Raw genomic sequence first — 13,572 nt, 5'->3', positions numbered from 1 at the left:
AATACTATGGGCTTAGGCACGACCATGCATAACTTGTTTGAAACTCTCGACATCTCTGAGCTACGTTTTTTGAAGTTTTTATTGGCGAATTTGTCAAATTTATTACGAAAGAAGTCAGAGCGACTGTTTGCTGCAAAGTTATTAGTTACTGACGTTCGTGGATTGGAGCTATATAAGTAATCAAGTGTTGTAAGATTAAAGATATATATGATATATATATATATATATATATATATATATATATATATACTATATAGTATATATATATAATATACACTTTAGTTTTGCTCTTTAGTTCATTACTTTTTTTATTTTATGTATATGTATATATATATATAATATATATATATATATATATATATATATATATATATATATATATATATATATATAAACTAAAAACGTAATGAGTGCAAAACTGAAGTGTCTATAAGTATATAGAATATGACTTATATATATATATATATATTATATTATATATATATTATATATATTATATATAATATATATAAATTGTACCAGATCTATTTTTGAGAGATTTTGTTGTTAATTCCGTCCCCTGATCCCTCTTTTCCAGGTAAGTGGAGCCGACCCAAATACGCTGGTAAATTGGTATGTAATGTATTTTTCTATATTTATTCTTTTATTGCTGTTCTAACCTACACATTTCCTTTTGACGATTTTATTTCTCCGTTCATTTCTGTGATATTTATTTATTTACTTTTTTTAATTGATCGCACTCGTGATGGAATTTCTCTCAGTACGGTTATATTTGCCGATGGTTTATTGTTATTTATCTATTGTTTATTATCTTCATTTTTTTATTAGAATGTTCTACTAATGAAGGAGTCCATGTTATCGCTGCTTCTTTGTTCATTCGTTCGACTTATATGGAATTAATTATAAATCATTGTTTCCTTGTTTTCGTATTATTTTTATTTTGTCTTATTTGAGGAGTAAAAAAGAAGTTCACGGTTATAATTCCTATTCATTATTCATCTTTTAATTTGTATATATGTAACTCACTTCTATGTATTTTTATATACTAAATTTAATTATATCCAGAGTGATGTGGGCGTCTTTAGTTTCTTTGTGAACGAATCTACTTTTCTCCCATAGAAAATTGACTACTATAGCCTGTTCACTCAAGGTAGATTCTTGGTTGAGCCCTATGCTTGCGAGACGTTTGTTTGGCGGCCGCTGATTGGCTGGCAGCTGCCTACATCCCGGTACCAGCCAATCAGCGGCCGCCAAAGAACCAACTATAGTTCACCAGTCATGATTTATAGGTGACCTACTCCCAATTGAATTATTTTGAACTATATATTTAGGATCCGATTCTAAATTGGAGAATTGGAGCTTTCTGGCATATTAGTTGCAGTGGTATTATACGGTATCGATTTGCATTTAATAACTATTAATTGACTTGCGAATGGCGTAATTAGTTCGGGGGGGAAATTAGAGAATTAACAGGTTTCCGCACCTACATCTATACACGGCTGAATACTGTATTACATGGGGGGGGATTCTCTCTCTCTCTCTCTCTCTCTCTCTCTCTCTCTCTCTCTCTCTCTCTCTCTCTCTCTCTTTACGGATGCTCGTTACCCTCCTCCAGGATAATCTGGTATTTGTTTCTTCCCTTTTCAATTGCAGCATATCTCTCTCTCTCTCTCTCTCTCTCTCTCTCTCTCTCTCTCTCTCTCTCTCTCTCTCCTTACGGATGGTCCTTACTCTTTTCCAGGGTAATCTGTTTTTTCCCTTTTCAATAGCAGCATTCTCTCTCTCTCTCTCTCTCTCTCTCTCTCTCGCTGACTTGGACTAATAATTCACTGGTTTACAAAGAAATTGAGGCAAGCACAAAAATACCCGTTTTCACCTATTTTGGGGGTGCTGAATTCAAATTTGAAATCCGTTTTTACTCATCGCCTCTAGTTATCTATCCTGTTTTATCTGTTATAAGCTGCTGCAACTCTTGAAATGTGCACATATATTCTCTGTTTATACTAAAATGAGACTATTTAAAAGCCAGAAAACTAGAGGTGATAGAGCAAAACTATTTATAAATTCGAATTCAGCACACCCAAATTAGCAAAAAACACCTATCCCCATTCTTGCCTCAGACCAAAATTTTTTTTTTGTAAACCAGTGATATATATTGCTACTCCTCTTCAACAGGTTCAGTTGCGTAGTGTGTAGTAATAAATCTCCTTTCTTATCGCCTTTTGTAAGGTATTTTTTCTCGATCCATTTCCATTTCTTTTAATTTCATGGAAACTTCGCCTTAAGAGACACTTATAGACTCTAATTATGGCCAAGAAGTAATCACTCATTGACTGTGGAACTAAAAATAGAAGCGTTTGTTTATTTTAAGTTTTTTCTCTTTTTAATTTTTTATTTTCAAATACGTTATCTCTTCTCTATTTTCTATTACCTTCTGTTACTTCTTTCTAATGGACGCCATATTCCTTGGAAGCTTGAATTTCAATTCTGTGGACTCTATTGGGCTGGTTTCATATGAATGGGGCTATCTTCTGAATATAATAATAATAATAATAATAATAATAATAATAATATAATAATAATAATAATAATAATTATTATTATTATTATTATTATTATTATTATTATTATTTTATTATTATTATTCTTTGGAAGCTTGAATTTTTATGTCAGTTGTCCCCTTTAGGGTTGGTTCCATATAATATAATAATAATAATAATAATACTAATAATATAATAATAATATCATATATACAGAGACAGGAGAAAGAAAGGACAGAAACAACGACCACTGCACGGAAACCAAACTGCACGGGACAATACAGGAGACAGACTAAAGAAACTAGCCAGCGATGACAATTGGCAATGGTTACAGAGGGGAGAGCTCAAGAAGGAAACTGAAGGAATGATAAACAGCGGCACAAGATCAGGCCCTAAGAACCAGATATGTTCAAAGTACGATAGACGGAAATAACATCTCTCCCATATGTAGGTAAGTGCAATACGAAAAAAAATGAAACCTACAAACCACATAGCAAGTGAATGCCCGGCACTTGCACAGAACCAGTACAAAAGAGGCATGATTCAGTGGCAAAAGCCCTCCACTGGAGCCTGTGCAAGAAACAGCAGCTACCTTGCAGTAATAAAGTTGTACGAGCACCAACCTGAAGGAGTGATAGAAAACGATCAGGCAAAGATCCTCTGGGACTATGGTATCAGAACGGATACGGTGATACGTGCAAACAGACCAGACGTGACGTTGATTGACAAAGTCAAGAAGAAAGTATCACTCATTGATGTCGCAATACCATGGGACACCAGAGTTGAAGAGAAAGAGAGGGAAAAAATGGATAAGTATCAAGATCTGAAAATAGAAATAAGAAGGATATGGGATGCCAGTGGAAAATCGTACCCATAATCATAGGAGTACTAGGCACGATCCCAAGATCCCTGAAAAGGAATCTAGAAAATCTAGAGGCTGAAGTAGCTCCATGGACTCATGCAGAAGAGTGTGATCCTAGAAACGGCACACATAGTAAGAGAGTGATGGACTCCTAATGGAGGTCAGATGCAACCCGGAACCCCACATTCTATAAAGTACCACCCAGTCTGATTGGAGGACTGTGATAGATCAAAAAAAAAAATCAGAATAAAATAAAAAAACAAAAAAAAAAAAAAAAAAAAAAAAAAAAAATCAATAATAATAATACTAATAATAAAAGCCATAAACACATGGTCAGGGAGTGCCAATAATCAGATACAGCGCAGGAATAGTGGAATGGACGAAGGCGAACTCCGCAACATAGACCAGAAAAACACGAGGAAACATATGACAATACACAAAGCACTACACCCAAGAGCAAATACGGACAGACAATACATAACACAAAAAGAAGGAAGGAGGGAGAGGACTACTAAGCATAGAGGACTGCGTCAACATCGAAAAACAGAGCAACTGGGGCAATATCTGAAAACCAGTAAGAACGACGTAGCTAAAGTAGTGCATGGGAAGAAGGACTGATAAAAGTAGACGAAGACCCAGAAATATACAGAGACAGGAGAATGACAAACAGAAACAGAGGAATGGCACAACAAACCAATGCACGGGCAATACATGAGACAGACTAAAGAACTGGGCAGCTATGACACATGGCAATGGTTACAGAGGGGAGAGCTCAAGAAGGAAACTGAAGGAATGATAACAGCGGCACAAGATCAGGCCCTAAGAACCAGATATGTCCAAAGAACGATAGATGGAAATAACATCTCTCCCATATGTAGGAAGTGCAGTACGAAAAATGAGACCATAAACCACATAGCCTGCGAATGTCCGGCACTTGCACAGAACCAGTACAAAAAGAGGCATGATTCAGTGGCAAAAGCCCTCCACTGGAGCCTGTGCAAGAAACATCAGCTACCTTGCATAATAGTGGTACGAGCACCAACCTGAGGGAGTGATAGAAAACGATCAGGCAAAGATCCTATGGGACTATGGTATCGAACAGATACGGTGATACGTGCAAAACAGACCAGACGTGACGTTGATTGACAAAATCAAGAAGATAGTTATCACTCATTGATGTCGCAATACCATGGGACTCCAGAGTTGAAGAGAAAGAAAGGGAAAAAATGGATAATAGTCAATGACCTGAAATAGAAATAAGAAGGATATGGGATATGCCGGTGGAAATTGTACCCATAATCATAGGAACATTTGGCACGATCCCAAGATCCCTGAAAAAGAATCTGGGAAAAATAGAGGCTGAAGTAGCTCCAGGACTCATGCAAAAGAGTGTGATCCTAGAAACGGCGCACATAGTAAGAAGAGTGATGGACTCCTAAGGAGGCAGGATGCAACCCGGAACCCCACACTATAAATACCACCCAGTCGAATTGGAGGACTGTGATAAAGAAAAAAAAAATAGTAATAATACAAAAAGGCAAAGTAACGAGAGCTGAAGGGATAAAGCTACCAGATGGGAGCAACATCAAACACATAGATGAGACTGGATACAAATACCTGGGAATAATGGAAGGAGGGGATATAAAACACCAAGAGATGAAGGACACGATCAGGAAAGGATATATGCAGAGACTCAAGGCGATACTCAAGTCAAAACTCAACGCCGGAAATATGATAAAAGCCATAAACACATGGGCAGTGCCAGTAATCAGATACAGCGCTGGAATAATGGAATGGACGAAGGCAGAACTCCGCAGCATAGATCAGAAAACCAGGAAACATATGACAATACACAAAGCACTACACCCAAGAGCAATACGACAGACTATACATAACACGAAAGGAAGGAGGGAGAGGACTACTAAGTATAGAGGACTGCGTCAACATCAAGAACAGAGCACTGGGGCAATATCTGAAAACCAGTGAAGACGAGTGGCTAAAGAGTGCATGGGAAGAAGGACTAATAAAAGCAGACGAAGACCCAGAAATATACAGAGACAGGAGAATGACAAACAGAACAGAGGACTGGCACAACAAACCAATGCACGGACAATACATGAGACAGACTAAAGAACTGGCCAGCGATGACACATGGCAATGGCTACAGAGGGGAGAGCTAAAGAAGGAAACTGAAGGAATGATAACAGCGGCACAAGATCAGGCCCTAAGAACCAGATATGTTCAAAATACGATAGACGGAAATAACATCTCTCCCATATGTAGGAAGTGCAATACGAAAATGAGACCATAAACCACATAGCAAGCGAATGTCCGGCACTTGCACAGAAACCAGTACAAAAAGAGGCATGATTCAGTGGCAAAAGCCCTCCACTGGAGGCCTGTGCAAGAAACATCAGCTACCTTGCAGTAATAAGTGGTATGAGTACCAACCTGAGGGAGTGATAGAAAACGATCAGGCAAAGATCCTCTGGGACTATGGTATCAGAACGGATACGGTGATACGTGCAAACAGACCAGACGTGACGCTGATTGACAAAGTCAAGAAGAAAGTATCACTCATTGATGTCGCAATACCATGGGACACCAGAGTTGAAGAGAAAGAGAGGGAAAAAATGGATAAGTATCAAGATCTGAAAATAGAAATAAGAAGGATATGGGATATGCCAGTGGAAATTGTGCCCATAATCATAGGAGCACTAGGCACGATCCCAAGATCCCTGAAAAGGAATCTAGAAAAACTAGAGGCTGAAGTAGCTCCAGGACTCATGCAGAAGAGTGTGATCCTAGAAACGGTGCACATAGTAAGAAAAGAGATGGACTCCTAAGGAGGCAGGATGCAACCCGGAACCCCACACTATAAATACCACCCAGTCGAATTGGAGGACTGTGATAGAGAAAAAATAATAATAATAATGTCGATAATGTTAATAAATATCAAAATAAGCTCTCTTATTCGATCATAATTCCACCATGTAATGTTTTCAACAACTGCCATAAACACTGAAAGGGCAAATACCTGCATTTGGTGGTCCACAGGTAGATGTCACAGACCCCGAGGTGTGTTTGTTTTGGTCCCCCCTGGGCCTCGTCTCCGTTTTTTGTGGTTCAGTCGTACAGATTGGACGCGGCCAGGCGTTTTACTCGTGATGGTGAACGAAACTAAATCAAGGAATATATATAGTTCGTTCGGAGGTTCTCGTCACGGCTTCGCTTACCGAGCTTGGCTGTTCTTTTTTTTTTTTTCCCCCTCTTTGTTCGAGTCGTAGTATATTGATTGATTTTTTTTTATTTGTTTTCCTTCGTAGAATTGTTCGATGACAGATAAAATTGTTTAGTTACTTTTTACTCTAAAAATGGCACATTAGTTGGTTTTTATTTATTAGTTCATGTTGTACCTTGAAGAATAGTTTAGACTGATGTTCTCTCAGATGTAACAAAGAGAGCTTTGATATCTGAGAGCACGGAAGATCTGTCAATATGCTGTCTGTTAGAATTGTATTTATGGGGACTGACTGGAAAGAGAAAATCGAACAGATTCCCAAATGTTCTTTGTAGAGATTTATTTTAATAAAAATATACGTAAACATACATAACTGTGGATTCGTTACTATGTTTCAAGATTCATGCTTCTATGAGTATTTTTTTTTTAAAGTCTCATTATTTATATGCGAATATTTCTGTATATTTTCCCCGTCGTTGTGACTATCCCATTTCTGAGTATTTCCCTTTTTTCTGTGATAGTTTTCTCCCAAATTTTCATTTTGGGATTGACTTGTACTCTACCTGTGGTTTCAAGGAAGAGCTTTTCCTTCTAGTCTTTAAAGTTAAAGATAACTCTCTCTCTCTCTCTCTCTCTCTCTCTTCTCTCTCTCTCTCTCTCTCTCTCCTCTCTTTAAATACATAACCACAAAAATTGAGAACTTCACGTCAGTATCCTGGAAATAATGTCAGATGATAGTACAATCTCTCTCTCTCTCTCTCTCTCTCTCTCTCTCTTCTCAGGAGTTTCATTAAGACGCGGTGATGTACGAGTCTCGGTATTTTTTGTCGGGCAGGATTCCTGTGTGTGTGTATATATTCCGAGTGGTTTGTAGGCGGTATTGATCAATCCCTAGAGGTTCATTGTTCTTCCAAGGTAATGTTTTGTCTTGCCGCGTATATTTTCGGTCTCTGATGATTGCTGGGCGGCAGGTATTCATATCTCTTCCCTTTCCTGAGGTGTTTGAGCATGTGTTTTTACCAGGAGAGAGAGAGAGAGAGAGAGAGAGAGAGAGAGAGAGAGAGAGAGAGAGAGAGAGAGAGAATGTTTGTACTGTCTTGATGTGAAGTAAGGTTATAATTTTTTTGTGGCTACGCATTTTGAGAGAGAGAGAGAGAGAGAATGTTTGTACTATCGTCTGTCATTACCCCGTGATGCTGAAGTAAGGTTCTAATTTTTTTTTTTTTGTGGCTACGCATTTTGAGAGAGAGAGAGAGAGAGAGAGAGAGAGAGAGAGAGAGAGAGAGAAATACCGTAGCACATCTTTTTTATTCGCAATACAAGCCGAAGCGTACAAAAATGATAGGGTGAACTTGACTCAAACTAATACAGTTCGAGAACCTTTGAAACCATGAGAGAGGAGAGAGAGAGAGAGAGAGGGGGGGGGGGGGGGGTTGTGTGTTGGTGGCTCGTTCACATACAGGTACGTGTGTGCTTTTGTCGTAGTATATATGAATTAAACACATTCTGCATTTGTTAACTGGTTAGGTAGAGAAGCCGTTGTTAGAATTATTATTAATTATTTTATTATTATTATTATTATTATTATTATTATTATTATTATTATTATTCAGAAGATGAACCCAATTCATATGGAACAATCCCACCACAGGGGCCATTGACTTGAAATATCAAGCTTCCGAAGAACATGGTTTTTTATTAGAATGAAGTAACAGAAGATAATGGGGTATGCAGAAAGAGAACACTTACTCAAAATATAGAAGAAATTTAAGCAAGTTTTTTAGATACAAGATTTATTTTAATACATCGCACCTTCGCTCTGCCTTCTAAAGTTCCAAGTTCTATTTGCGAAAAGAATTAAAAAGACCAAGTGCTAAGTATATATATATATATATATATATATATATATATATATATATATATATATATTATATATATATATATATATATATTGCAAACAGTCTCCGTAATGTTTCTCGAACAAACAAAACCTCTCATATATTCGATCGTGATGATGTTTTTGTTTTTTGTTGTTGTAGTTTTTTTTTTTTTCTTTTCTTTCTTCTTTTTTTTAGGCGACTGTCTTTCAGTCCACATTCAATGCCTACAATAGAATTCGCTGATCACCGCCGACATAACAGTGACTAGATGAATCTTCCGTCCAGCCTGCGACCATTATCATCATCATCTTCTCCTTCTCCTTCTTCTTCTTCTTCTTCTTCCTCCTCCCCGTTACCTCATTTATCTCCTTCCCTTGTCTCCTCTCCCCTATAGACCACCAACCCCCCCCAACCCCCCCACCCCCCCCCCCCCCCTTTTTTTGAAGAAATACTAATTTTAGAAATACCTACCCCAGTCCGTACTCCACCCGCCTTAGGAAGTCCAACAATAAGGCCATTATACATAGAAGCCACCAGAATAGGTTTGTGGGGTTGAGACCCTCCACGGAGGGAGGGGTGTCACTCCCTCCGGGGGGCGGGGAACTCTTGGGGGGGCTTCTGGGAATGGTTGGGGAGGGGAGAATTATGGAAGGGAGTGGAGGTATAGAAGGGGTATGAGGAGGAGTTTTTTATATATACTCATGGATTGATCAGTGTGGGGTCTGTGTAGGAGGGGAGGTAGGTCCTGTTGCCTTTCAAGGGAGAAAGTTTTTTTTTAGGGGTAGACGCCCCCTGAAAGTTTTTTTGAGGGGTAGGCACCCCCTGAAAGTTCTTTTGAGGGGTAGGTGCCCAAAGGTTTTTGAGGGATAGGCGCCCAAAGGTATTTTTAGGGTTTTTGCAGCCCTTGAAAGGCTTTTGTATGGGTAGGCGCTTCCTGAAAGTTTATTTTACTGGTAGGCGCCTCCGAAAGAATTTATAGGGGTAGGCGCCCCCCGAAATTTTTTTTAAGTGGTAGGCGCCCCCAAAGATTATTTTAGGGGTAGGCGCCCCCAAAACGGTTTTTAGGGGTTGGAGCTCCCTGAAAGTTTTTGTTAGTGGTAGGCTCCCCGAATGTTTTTTTGGGATCCCCAGGCCCCAAAGTTTTTGTTTTATTGATTGGTGTCCCCCGAAAGTTCATCAGTTTGCGCCCGAAGTTGTTTTAATGGGTAGCGCCCATCCCCATATGGAATGGTGATAGAAATCCCCCCCCCCCCCCCTCCTCCAGCCCCCACCTTCCTCTCGTCCTCCTCGCCTTCTTAAGGAATCCATGGCACACAAATTGCTCGCCAGTGGCACCACGCGGGGAACAACGGGTGACGTCTGCGTCCTTCGTGGGACACCATTTCCAAAAAACCCCAAAAAACCCTTCCTTTCTCCCCATCTGCCTTTCTCAGGTTCCATTTCTACTCTGTCTTTTTCTACACCTATTCACCCACCTCATACATTCGGTGTAGGTATATATATATATATATAGGATATATATATATATATATATATATATATATATACACACTATATATATATATATATATATATATATATATATATAGATATATATATATATATATATATATATATATAGATAATGTGTGTGTAAATTTAAAATACTGTTCACCACAAAGGAATTTCTTTCATCTTTGTAATACCAGGCTTATGTTATTATATTCAGTCATTTCCTTTACAATACTGCTTTCCACTTTCCACTTAGAATGAATTATTTCAATGATCAAGTACAACAGTACCAGTATCTTAATTATATATATTATGCATATATATACATTATATATATGAGTGTGTGTAAGTAGATAATAAAGCTGTAGAAGTGGGTAAAATTCTCTCCTTTTTGTAGTATCCAAGTGGAGAAAGTTTTCATTTTTTTAACCACTGCCATTTTTACTCGTCGTCCGAGGAAAACTATAGAAAAAGAGTGTGGGAAGGCTCTGGAAAAAGTAAGACAATCTTCATTCTTAAACTGTTGAATCAGCGTCTGTCAACGTCTTAGAAAGGGCTACTACTCCCCCCGCCCCCCTCTCACAAAAGAACAAAAAATAAAAATCAACACACAAAATATGTCGTCTTTGCGTTCTTAACTTTATTCCCATCCCCACATTTATTTGTACGTCACTTTCTGTAAGTGAGCAGAGTCAGGTTCTGTTTCATTAAATCTGTATCTTTTCCGTGTGATATTGCGTCCCTGTTCATCTGCATCTCATTAAGTATTGTGTGCCCAGCTATTTTTGGAATATATTGAAAATATGTTTTTATGTTTTTTTCCTATTCTTTTTTTTAATCCTTCGCTCTTGGTGCAATTACGTTTTTTTTTCCGATCTTCATCTTTCGTGCATATTAATATTCGACGTGCTGTTTCAACCATCGGCCCTGTAAGCCCCTTCCCCCCCCCCCCTCCCCCACCTCCTTGCCCACCCCCCAAAAAAATAAATCGTTAGATCCCCCCCCCCCCCCCCCCCCCCCCCCCACACACCACACACAACACACACTTCACACACCCTTCCCAACTGCTTCATAGAGCAACGAATAGCGGTAGGCTATCAAAAACAAAGCTGGGAAAATTACATTATTGAATTCTGACTACTGGCGTTGCTCTTAAAACATTATTTTTTTTAGCATCTACAGAAGAGAGAGAGAGAGAGAGAGAGAGAGAGAGACCAGTAACGGATCTTATTAATCAGTATTTCGTGAAAATGTAAACTGCAGCTCATGCGTGGAAATGGGAAGCTTTCAAGAAATAATCTCTCTCTCTCTCTCTCTCTCTCTCTCTCTCTCTCTCTCTCTCTCTCTCTCTCTCTCTCCTTACCCCGTCAGAAGAATCTCAAAAAAATATTTTTGCAAATATCTTCAAACACCCCATCCCCAGCTCTCTCTCTCTCTCTCTCTCTCTCTCTCTCTCTCTCTCTCTCTCTCTCTCTCAATCCTTTCCTACACACTTCTCTCTTTCTCGTATCCTGCTCTGTAGCCAATTGCTTTTCTCCTGTAAACTCTCCTTTATCTTCTAATCTACCCCCTTCCCTCTATCTTTTACCCCTTTCCATTCCCTCCTAATCTACCCCCTTTTCTCTTTCTTGTACCCGTTTCTATACCCTCCTAATCTACCCCCTTCTCTCTATCTTGTACCCCTTTCCATACCCCTTCCCGTCTTCCCCTGTTCCGTCAATAGAGAGAGACGTCGGAGATGCGAGTTTTCAAAGCGTCGATGAATACCTTTTGAAAATTTGGTCGGAAAAAGGGGATATAAAGTTGGCCGGGTGGTAAAGGGAGCCCGTTGAGAGAGGAAGAGAGGAGAGAGCAGAGAGAGAGAGAGAGAGAGAGAGAGAGAGAGAGAGAGAGAGAGGGAGGACGTTTGTAATTCAATTTCTTTCGAATCAAAGAATATTAGGTTACTGTTTTCTCGATGATTCAGGGATTCTCAAGAGTAAGTAAGGAGAAAATTAAGCGAGTCTGTGTGTGTGTGCGCGCGCGCGGCTATTATAATGTGTTAATAATTAAATGCGTTGTCGCATTCACCCAGTATTTAACTTATTATTATTATTTATTTTATTTTTTTGGTGTGGTGGGTGGCAGAATATGGACATCCTGAAGGGGTTACGCACTCTCTCTCTCTCTCTCTCTCTCTCTCTCTCCTTCCTTCCGTAGAGCCGGAGCTGTGACTTAGATCTCTCTCCTCTTCCTTTCGGTCGAATGTCAACACATTCAAAGGATATTAACACAGCCCCTGGGGCCACTGAGGAGGGGAAACTCCCCATACTCTATCTGTTCATCTTATCCGTTGCTGCCTCTCTCTCTCTCTCTCTCTCTCCCTCTCTCCCTCTCTCTTTTGAAATACTGGAAGGCATAACTAAAGTAGACAGTAACTTATTTACATTAAACGAAAACCAGACAAGAAATGATAGATGGAAACTAGAACTGAAGAGATACAGCACATCCCGTTGTGCTAACTTCTTTACATACAAGATATGTGACACGTGGAATAAACTGCCACCAGAAGTTGTCAACAACAATAGTATGGAAGAGTTTAAAAGAAACCTAGACAAAATCATTACACTTGAATGCACAGTAAAACCTGCCCCTATAAAGATAGGTGAGCACGCGATGTCTCCTCTTAGGATGGACTAACAAGTCTTTGAGACAGCCTAATCCTTGTAACTCCTTGTAACACTCTCAGTGTTCGTGTATTATCGCATATTTGCAGTTCCTCGTTGGACGAGTGGGTTACGTGCTCGCCTACAGATTTAGTAGTCCGAGTTTTCGCTTCCCCGAATCAGAGGAATTTATTTCTGGTGATTATAAATTCATTTCTTGATATAATATGTTTCGGATCTCACAATAAGCTGTAGGTACTGTTGCTAAGTAACCAGTTGGTTCCTAGCCACGTAAAAATGTCAGTAGTCTTTCAGGCCAGCGCTATAGGTCTGGTTAAATTAAGATTTACTTAACTTTTTATCGCATATTTGCAGAGAATAATAAGGTGTACGTGAATAGTGATTAGCGTTCTCTCTCTCTCTCTCTCTCTCTCTCTCTCTCTCTCTCTCTCTCTCTCTCTTTGCTTCTAAACGCAGGGAAACATTTCGATTTGCATTTCCGGTTCAGAGGCAGAAGAAAATGTCTTCAATCTTGTTGAAACGCAAAGGCAACGTCTGTGACCACCTTGGGTGCCTAATATTCGGGTGTGGGGGGTCCATTTAACGCCTGTTTTGCTTACTTTTTGCCTCTGCTCTTCATGCGTATTGTTTTCTCTTTCTCTCTCTCTTTTCGAAAAAGTGCAAATCTCTTGTAACTTCTCAACTCTGTCGCGAGACGAATCATGATCCTCTATCTGGTCTGTGCTCCGTAGAGGGGTAGCGCAGTCAGTGCATCTCAATATGCGGTGCACTGTAGGCATTGCTTATGGTTCTTCTTTGCAGCGTTCCTCCGGCCCCTAGTTGCAACCCCTTTCAATTATTTTACTGTACATCCGTTCATATTTCCTTTCTTCCATCCCACTTTCCACCATCG

At 39.3% G+C, this 13,572-nt stretch overlaps 2 protein-coding genes across 2 annotated transcripts in view; one reads left to right on the top strand and one right to left on the bottom strand.

Moving 5' to 3' along the window:
* LOC135222732 (uncharacterized) overlaps window positions 1-13,572 on the bottom strand; it is a 377,836-nt gene that overhangs the window by 152 nt on the left and 364,112 nt on the right. The window lies entirely within an intron of this gene.
* The window catches only part of LOC135222731 (excitatory amino acid transporter 3-like), a 472,230-nt gene that overhangs the window by 186,766 nt on the left and 271,892 nt on the right, over window positions 1-13,572 (top strand). The window lies entirely within an intron of this gene.

The sequence above is a fragment of the Macrobrachium nipponense genome, chromosome 8, assembly GCF_015104395.2.
Source record: "Macrobrachium nipponense isolate FS-2020 chromosome 8, ASM1510439v2, whole genome shotgun sequence".
In the NCBI taxonomy this organism is placed as follows: Eukaryota; Metazoa; Arthropoda; class Malacostraca; order Decapoda; family Palaemonidae; genus Macrobrachium; species Macrobrachium nipponense.
Note: the sequence above shows the minus strand (reverse complement) of the source record. Positions and strands in the feature narration are given on the sequence as shown.